At 44.1% G+C, this 10,008-nt stretch overlaps 1 long non-coding RNA gene across 1 annotated transcript; it reads right to left on the bottom strand.

Moving 5' to 3' along the window:
- Positions 1–8,989: 8,989 nt before the first annotated feature.
- Positions 8,990–9,736, bottom strand: LOC106724277. The gene is made up of 2 exons (XR_001360029.1): positions 9,700–9,736; positions 8,990–9,138 (listed from the first exon to the last, which is right to left on the bottom strand). It is a non-coding gene; the product is annotated as an uncharacterized LOC106724277 (long non-coding RNA).
- Positions 9,737–10,008: the final 272 nt, after the last annotated feature.

Genomic DNA, 10,008 nt, shown 5'->3' with positions numbered 1-10,008 from the left:
TCTTCCATTTTGGACCCAGGGAGCTACACACACCATAGCAATAACTACAGAGAAAACATAGTATAAATTACATTCTTAGTTCAGACATGACTCCATCCTCCCAGTTTAGAACTGCTTAGGAGAGAGTGTTGGAGTCCCGGCTGCCTTCAGCATCTCTCCTGTTAGAATCTATAATAGTGGGACCCATGGAGAGGAGGCTGAACCCTTTTACTAGATCAACACATGCATGCAATGGGCGGGGCCGGCCCCTCCCTCCGGACAGCGCACAGAGAGATAAATGCTCATTACTTCTCAGCACAATGCCACCCTGTCCACCAGCAAATAATGCTCCTTTGAATGTCAAGCAACTCCACTGCTCTCTCCTGAAAAGGAGCTGATAATGTGGGGTTGCAGGAGGACACGGAGGTGCTGGTCTGTTTGTCTCCTCCGTCGCTTATAGGCAGTGCTAATATGAGGTGAAGCGCACACATGTTACACCCCGCCCTCCACCAAGCAGGGAGACGGACAGAGCTCGAAGCAGGTAAGTCTGAGGGCAGCTTGATATGTTCTATAATCAAGGGTTAGGAAAGGGCTGCCTTTTTATCAATTCAATCTCATTGCAGGAGGACACGGAGGTGCTGGTCTGTTTGTCTCCTCCGTCGCTTATAGGCAGTGCTAATATGAGGTGAAGCGCACACATGTTACACCCCGCCCTCCACCAAGCAGGGAGACGGACAGAGCTCGAAGCAGGTACGTCTGAGTGCAGCTTGATATGTTCCATAATCAAGGGTTAGGAAAGGGCTGCCTCTTTATCAGTTCAATCTCGGGGCCTGTAAATGAGACAGAGAATGAGGAAAAGAAATGGCGAGGCAGCCTTGGGAGTCACCGCCTCTGTGCTCGGCAGGCCCATCTCCCTGCTCCTGGGTAGAAATCTATCTTCAGACAGCAGCCTTTCTCCATGTTCACTTTTCAAAAATTTAATTTGGCTGAGCTTGGCTGAGCACCCACTGTATGCAGAGCTCTGTAGGTGGAAAAGGCAAGATAAAAACACCAAAAAAAAAAAAAAGCTCCCCAACCCCCTGATGACCATGAATTATTGTAGGTGGAAAAGGCAAGATAAAAACACCAAAAAAAAGCTCCCCAACCCCCTGATGACCATGAATTTCAAGGGATGGAGAGAGAGCTTTGGAGGAAGACATCTGGGAGAGAGTTTATGTCATCTCTGTCCCTCACAAGCTGAATATTCTTCGACAAGTCACTCCCTTTCTCTAAGTCTCAGTGTCCTCATCTGTAATTGGGGTGATAAAACCTACTTCTCAGGGCTGTTGATACCATGTCATATAGGCATCTGGCACACAGAAGTCACTCGGTACATGTTGGTACATGTTAGGTTCCTCCTTCTACACCACCCACAGGGCAGCCCGGATACTGGACCCCCATCCTCAGAGCAATGGGAACTGTGGGGGTAATAAATCCCAACATCTGTCTGCTGGACCTTTTATCTGCATGTGGAGACAGGGTGTTTATGGAGACAAGGTTGATTTGCAGCGATACATTATTAATAGTCTGTGAGGTGTCCCGGGTGATGGATATCTTCCTCCCAGACACACAGCGACAGCTGCATTCTCTCTCGAGGAAAACAACGGCATCACGCCAGAGCAGAGAGCTCTGAGGGGAAACGTACAAAAAACTCCAGGCGCAAATTACGGTCCGTCTTTGTTTTACTTTGGATTACTGGAAGGGTTTCTCCCATCTCCCATTTCGCCAACACTGAACCTTTTGCCTTGAATTCACAAGAACTTCGGATGAGAAGTCCTTCCTGGTGTAGACAGGGACACTGACATGATTTGCTAAATGCTGCCTTCTTTGGGGTTGTTTTATGATAAAGTTCATCATGATACATCAGTGTCTACTGTCTTCTCTGTGTGATTCGATAAGATATTTGTCCTGAGTAAAGATTGGTTATCTCTGCAGCCGTTCAGGCAAGAGTGATCCCAGAAGATAAAAATGTGGGCCTTATGCTGTAGACTTTTAAGGCAAAGTAAGAGGTTGAAGAAATCGATCCCCACTGTCCCTATTGTACAGATGGAAGAAAGATGAAGAGTCATGGTGAAGGTCACAGGTGAAATTAGACTTTGGAGGAAGGGTGAGAGCATTGGGGTCGAACACCATGCACTGGTGGTTATTAGGGCATGACCATTATTCTGACTTTATGAATATGCAACGTATGTGTGATCTTGAGGGGGAAAAGCAAGGACACACACTGCTTTTCCACTCCATACTAACTCTTTTTCACTGTCTCTCTCATTCTTGTAACATCAGTTGCAGGTAAAATAGCCTGATGCTTTTCACTAACTCACATTGGACAGACCGATGTGGTAGAAATAACGTTTGCACTTGAGCCCCGCTGGCTGCATTCTTGCTGTCATCTTGGGAATTGTACTTCATGTCTTTGAGCTTTGGTTTCTTCACAGGTAAAACATTTACTAGGAATGGTTCTCCCCAATCTAAGAGTTAATTTGTTTCTGTGACTCATTCAACCGCTACCTATCTGCAGGACAACCAGTAAATGCCTGATGATATCTATGTGCTATGACATGTGTAAAAGCAGGACAACACTGTGTCGCCAGTTTAGGGCTTCAAATTCCAATGCTGAGCCTGTTCTGACCCATTCTGAGACCCTACCCTGCTTATGTGTTTTCCAATGAGCTGAGTTTCTGTCAACTCAAGGAGAGCTTTGCACCTTTTGAGGTGGCTCTAGTAAATGGTGGTATTCCCAGTGAATCTTAAATGTCACCTTCAGGCCCCCACTTGGCATTGTAGCAGGTATCAATAGAAATGAGTGTATTGGGAAGGACTGCCTGGTCATATTTTTGCAACTATTAGGATTAAGACATGCTGGCTACTAATTCCACTAATTTTCCTCTCTCCTTCTATTCTTCCCCTCCTCCCACTCTCAAACATTACTGATACCTGCTCTGTGAGAGGCCTTGATCTAAACCTTATAAGAGCTGTCAAGATGAATTGGCCTTTCCACTCATGAAGCTCATGACCTACATGGGGAAAGAAAGGATTTCTCCTAGGGAGGTTTGGGGAGGGTGGGACATGGAGACCACTCATCTTATCTATAATGCTGGCTACTTCAACAACATGATCGGAGCGGGTATCAACGTTTTTTAAGACAGCAATCTAAGTTAGCAGCTCACCACCGACTTGGTTGTAGTTAGGTTGTGATTGTTGAGGATTTACCTGTAAGGGTATTTAGCGTCATGAGTAAGATTTTCTTGCCCAGTGTGGCTCAGTTGGTTGGGAGTCATCCTGTGCACCAGTAGGTTGCAGGTCAAGGGCACACGCCCGGGTTGTGAGCTCAATCCCTAGTAGGGAGCGTGCAGGAGGCAGCCGATCAGTGTTGCACTCTCACATTGATGTTTCTCTCTCCCTCCCTCTTCCTTCATCTTTCTCTAAAAGAATCAATAACCTAATCTTTAAAAAGAAAAAAAAATGTATTTGCCCAGAAGCCATGTTTTTTTTAACTTTTTAAAATATATTTTATTGATTTTTTACAGAGAGGAGGGGAGAGGGATAGAGTTAGAAACATCAATGAGAGAGAAACATCGATTCAGCTGCCTCTTGCACGCCCCCTACTGGGGATGTGCCTGCAACCAAGGTACATGCCCTTGACCGGAATCGAACCTGGGACCCTTGAGTCCGCAGGCCGACGCTCTATCTGCTGAGCCAAACCGGTTAGGGCGAAGCCATGTTTTTATATAAGCTCTCTTCTACGCAGTCCAATCTTATATGAGAAGCCCTTTGAGTGTGTGTATGTGTGTAGACCTCCAGGTGCCACCGCCTTAACCTGTCAATCAGAATCATGTGGTTAGCATGACAGGGCGAATGCCTCTGGGAAGGATGTGTGTTGAGTACTGAAGACAGTGATGTTCATAAAGAGTTTGGTTAAAAGACCCTTTGGTGGTTCTGATGATGGTCATTCTGAAGTGAAAATGGTGGAATATCTCTGTTAGGGGAACTTGCATCACTGTGAGGGGGCCAGTAAGGGTCACCTTGCTACAGATCAGACTTGGGGGTCTCTTTTCTTCCTTCATCCTCTCAGCCTCCTCCACTGTGAAGCTTCCACCACCCCCTTTTCCAGTTGTCCTTGGCCAAATCCGTGACCACCTCCTTATTTTCCACTTTCTTCTGGTTAAGCTCACAGACTCTTTTTTTGTATTTGTTTATTTGTTCTTAAAGCTGGAAGTCTGGGGGAAGAAGGAACTTAACTATTACTAATTGATCTCTTTTTTTTTTTCAAATATGACCTTAAAGATTCATGACTAAGTCTTTTTCATGATTCCTAATAACTATACGTAAACATTATTTCATTCCCAATTTATAGATGAAGAAACCGAGGTCCCAAAGATGACTTGCCTGATGTTACACAGCCAGCAAGGAGTCCAGCTTCCATAGACTTCACTGCTACCATGCATAAGGCAGTGGAGATGAACTAGAACAGGGGAAGCCGGGACCTACAAAGTTACAGAATTCCTAAAAGATTTACCTTAGGAATTCTGGTTTTTTGTTGGCCCCTTTGGTTTAAAGCTCTTCCATTCTTCTCTCTTTCATTATCTTTATGTCTCCCTCCTTTCCTTGAGGAAGGTCAAATTATGTCATTCTCTGGCAAAAGCTGTGCTGCTTATAATTGTTTAAAAATGCATGATATAGTTTAACTTCTCAAAATAGTTTAAAGTTTTGAAAACGAAACATGTTTCAAACAGACATCAATGGCAGGCCAGTGTGTCTGGCATTAAGTGGTTTCCTAGATGCAGAATTTACCAAGTGAGTTCACTTTGCTTCATCGTTTATTCCTGAAGCATTTAAGAATCACGAAGGGACTGAACATTCCTTGTGGGACTCATAACGCTGATAATCCTGGTGTTATGGGACAGGGACCGGCTGGAATGGGTCTGCCTCGGGCCAGCTGGTAGTGTGTAGGTTCTTGTCTTCATGCAGGAAAGATTTCACAAGGCGAGTCCAGGTGATTTTGAGAGTTTGTACATTCAAGCTGGGGACAGTGAGACAAGGAAGGGCTTAGGGTAGAAGAAGCAACAAGAGAGAGCTTAGGTGGGGCTGCTTTCAGCTCACTGAGAAGTCAGGGTAGAAGGGGCCACGGAGACAGGTTCAAGGGGTGAGCCTGGAATGAGCTGCCACTGCCCGTTGCTCCCCTGGTTGCAAGTATCATAGTTGCAAGTTAGTCGGGGGAGAGGGGGGGGGAGGAGAGAAGCATACCTGAGAAAGAAAGGGGAAAGAAAGGTGGGGGTGTGCTCCAGAGGGAGCCCATGTTGGGTCCTTCCTCTTAAGGGCTTTTTAAATTTTATTTTAATTTACTTATTGATTGATGATTGATTTTTTAGACAGAGAGTAAGAGGGAGAGAGAGAGAGAAACATTGATTTGTTGTTCTACTCAGTCATACACTCATTGGTTGGCCCTTGTATGTGCCCTGACTCCAGACTGAACTTGCAATCTTGATGTATCAGGACTATGTTCTAACCAACTGAGCCACCTGGTGAGGCTTGAGGGCTTTTAAAGGCTGGGAGCTTAGGGGCGGTCTTAGGGAAGGATCTCAATAGAATAGTCATCAGTTTTATGCTGATGCACCAAAATGAGATTTATTCCCTTAACTTCATTCCCTTAGGTGTGGTTGGCACAAGTGGCACTAATTGGATTGTTGTTATCCATCTTCCTGAGTAGGGCGATTTAAGCTATTTACCCTCTGGTTGGGGAGGGGAGATGTAAACCATTTTTTTCTGAAGTGTCCTTGGCTAGGGAAAAATGGGATTTTGTGATTTACTAGATGGCTGTGAACTGCTTGGCTATTTAACTATATGTTTCAGTTTCCCTATTCCACGTGTCCTGGCTTACTATTACTAGTCTGTCTCAATGGTTGTCATTTATCAAGCCCCTTTATGCGCCAGGCCTTAATTGACCATCATGGTAACTCTATGAGGTAGAGGTTACTGTCTCAATCTTTCCCAGTGAGATAATTAGGCTTAGGAAAGGAAAGGAATGTTTCTACAGTTACAAAGCTAATAATTAGCAGAGCTGGAATGAGAACTGAAGTGTCCTTGCCTTTGAAAACCACACTGATGGGCCCTGGACAGTGTGGCTCAGTTGATTGGGTTATATCCCATGCACTGAAAGGTCACCTGTTCAATTCCTGGTCAGGGAACATGCCCAGGTTTCAGGCTCGGTCCTCAGTGAGGGTGTGCAGGAGGCAGCTGATCAATGTTTTGCCCTCACATCAATGTTTCTCTCTCCCTCTCCCTTCCTATCCCTACTAGTAAAAAATCAATATAATCTGAAGGAAGGAAGGAAGGAAGGAAGGAATTTTAGGAAGGCAGGAAGGAAGGAAGGAAGGAAGGAAGGAAGGAAGGAAGGAAGGAAAGAAACACTGATGGAACAGGGGAGCCAATCTTCTATTTAGTGGATAGGTCTTCCTGATGGAGCAGGTAGATGCCACACGATCAAGAAGACAGTGCACCTTGAATGACCTTCCAACTGAAGTTCAGACAAGGTTTCATCATACATCAAGGTCTTACAGGGAGATTTTGCTTCTAAAGCCCTTGTGGGGATAGTACAATCTTAGCCAACAAGAACTATTTTTTATCATCATACAATGAAATGTTGAGATGCCAATTACCACACAAATGGCTCAGTCAACACCGGGTACGGACACACACTTTGGGACAGTTTCAAAGGCCAACAGGAGCACAGCCACATTAGACCTGTAGCAGTAGCATAACACTTGGAAAATTGCCTTGTTTAACAAAAAGAGCAATCGGCTTGAGTATTTCTGGGAATAGTCACAAGTTCTGTGGTACAAGCTGGATACTTTTCTTCTCTGTGCTTGCCTTTGTTCTTCTGTAAATCTGTGTATGTTATGTAAGGTCCTTGCAACACATGGATTTTTTAGATTGTTTTGTATCTTTAGTCTAAAATAAGATTCCCCACACAATTTTTAAACATAAAACTAATTGTAAAATTGTGTGTGTGTGTAATTAAATTGAAATATGAAGAAAGAATGTTAAAGGGTTCTCAAAACTTGGGATTATTTTTTTTAATTTTATTTTATTGTTTAAAGTATTACAAAAAGTAATGCATGTGCCGGAGGGTAGGGGAGGCCGGGGCAAGGTCAATGGGGGAAAAGGGAGACAAATTTGGATTATTTATAATAGCGCATGCACATGGAAAGATGTTGAGCATTCTGTACACATTATATCTAATAAAAATGTGACAGAATACTATCTCTACTTTATAGATGAGCCAACTGAGGGTTAGTGAGTCTGCATAACTTGCTCCAGGGTCACCCCTCTCATAAGCCCACATTGGTCTGATGCCCAACTCTTCCCTTTCCCACGGACACTCTCAGCGGAACTGCCCGTGTCTAAGAATCAAACCAAGTTGAAGCAAATACAAAACTGAGAGACTTATTAGACAGTGATCTGCGTGGTGAGTCACGTTAGGTGGGGAATACCCAAAGGCCATGTGACCTTTTAGGAAGATGAACTGATAACTCCACCCAAGTCAAGGACCTGAGCTCTGAGTCTCTCTGTTTCCTGCCACTTTACTAAACTCCCCTCGAACCCCCATGACCCTCTGAAGATTCTGATTAAACAGCTTCTTCTTTTGATCCCACGGGTTTTCAGGGTCCAGGCAGCCAGCCTCTGGGTCACTGAGTGAGGGACATCATTAAGGGACTCCTCCTACTCTCCAAGCCAGAGGGAGTGGAATGTAGCCCCCTGTTTGCTCCTGATGCGTGGTAGTCACATCGCAGAACAACTGAATAAGGAGAATAGCCGCCCCATTGTACAGATGAGCAAAGTGAGGACTGCAGGAGATAATGCTTCTCCCAGCGTTCCAGGCGAAAGCTGAGACTCTGAACCTGCCCTGCCTGACTCCAAAGCCAGTCTTCTCTTCCCAACACCATGCATTCCTCATTGTTTCCTTTAAGCATTCAGGACCTTTCTGGTGTCTCCGCCCAAACACAATGGCCCTCTCCTTGAAGCTAAGAATAAACTCTGGGAGGAGTCCTCTCTTGGCTCTCAGATGCAGAGTTTGGTGGCAAAGCTGGATCCATGTGCAATGGAGGCCGAGGCGCTGCCGGGAGTGGTGGGAAGTTCACTGGTCAGGCGCCAGCTGGCTCAGGGGACTGGCTCCCTTCCCTTTTCTGGAGCATGAACGTTAAGTCTGGCCATGCTCCACTGCTTCGGTGCCCAATTCTACAGCCATTTCAAGCCTTTCCTCTCCCCAAAATGAGCATTTACACTCCCATGGATCACCCCTTAGATGTTTCTAACCATGGAGCTCCGGCCCAGAAAACAAATTAGGAGTGACATTCCATCCCTGTGTTTTCGGCTGTAGCTCATAATTTGGTGTAACGCGTGTCATTGTCTAAGAAGCAGGTCCCCGCTCAGGGAACCCATTGGACACCAGAATGAAATTGACTAAATAAAAGCAGTTTCACTGAACAATTTGCAAATATCACTGCTTCTTGCCAAGCCTTTTTGGCAAAACCGTCTTCAGTGACTCGAGAGCTGTTCCAGCCAGAAAGGGATTTGGGTTACCTTCTGTTTTCCTCTTGCATTTTTCTGATACAAATACTTCCATTAAAGCCACATTAAGTCGCAGACAATAGAAACGCCATTCAGGAAAAACATTTGCATTTATTTCTCCAGAAAAATTATTCAGGTTTTTTGTGTTTTTTTTCCCTTTTCACAGGGAGGGGAGGGACCTTATTTTAGCCCAAAGTAATAAGGGGAGGTGGCCACAGGGCAGAATGTGTGGCTGGAGCCTTGTTTCCAAGGAAAAGTTTATGAGGTTCTCTTTCTCTTACAGCAAGCATGTCAAACTCAAAGGCTAACACTGGCCAAATAAACAAGGTTTAAGTTTATGTGGGCCGCAAAATAACAAAAGCTTCAATTTTCAATGTATAACTTTGGTACACTAATAGCATCATTACATATCAAGCAGATTATTTTATTTCTTACTTCACAGCAAAAAGACTCCAATTCCCACTTTTCTTGGAAATTTCGATGTTCGTCAGCAATTTTTCGTTTATTTTTACTACCACTTGATTTCGATAGAGACATGCTGAATACAAAGGGCTGAATTAAATGAGTCATCGTTAACATAAAATAATAGAACATTTTAATAAAAGTTAATATTTTTTCTTGAACATTAACTTACCAGACACTGAATAACTGCACAAATTGGCCCTGGCTAGTTTGGCTCAGTGGATAGAGCGTGGGCCCATCTACTGAAGGTCCCGGGTTCGAATCGGCTTAAGGGCAGATACCTCAGTTGCTGGATCCCTGGCACTGGTTGGGGTGTGTACAGGAGATGACCAATAACTGCACAAATTAATAAGCATAATGCAAATAAACCTATTTTTCTTGTTCACTGAAAGCGAAATATTTCCTGTTGCGCACACCAAACAAGTCAGTACAAGACTAATGACCTGGCGATCGGCTGCTAAAATATTCACTGCTAGTATTAGTGGAGAGAAATGGTGCACCTGCGCATAAGGTATATAAGGGAAATGAATGCAAAACGATTACTAGTAATCAGTCATTAGCGAACGTTGTAGTTCGTTACTAATAATTATATATAACAGGATATTGTAAAAATTCAGTTATGAAATAGTTATTAAAACATTTCTTACATACCATTATATTGGCTGGGCCGCAAAAAATACTTGTTGTTTGACATGCTTGTCTTACAGCGCTTAAGATTGCAGGAAGGCTCTCTTAGGGAGAGGAAAGAAGTATGGCGTGAGTGATAATTGTAAAAAGCCCTCAATAGCCATGGATTCTAGTTCAAAACTAACCCAAAACTAGTAGCATGGTCTCATAAATTAAAGATGTAAATATAGAGGCTGTGACATTAAATTTAAAAATTGAGTGGAAAGATTGCCTTATGGGAAAGGACCCTTCGTGCGCATACTTGGCCTAGGAGCCAGAGGTTGCAAGGGCTGC

Source organism: Myotis brandtii, unplaced genomic scaffold (assembly GCF_000412655.1).
Source record: "Myotis brandtii unplaced genomic scaffold, ASM41265v1 scaffold784, whole genome shotgun sequence".
Taxonomy (NCBI): domain Eukaryota; kingdom Metazoa; phylum Chordata; class Mammalia; order Chiroptera; family Vespertilionidae; genus Myotis; species Myotis brandtii.
Note: the sequence above shows the minus strand (reverse complement) of the source record. Positions and strands in the feature narration are given on the sequence as shown.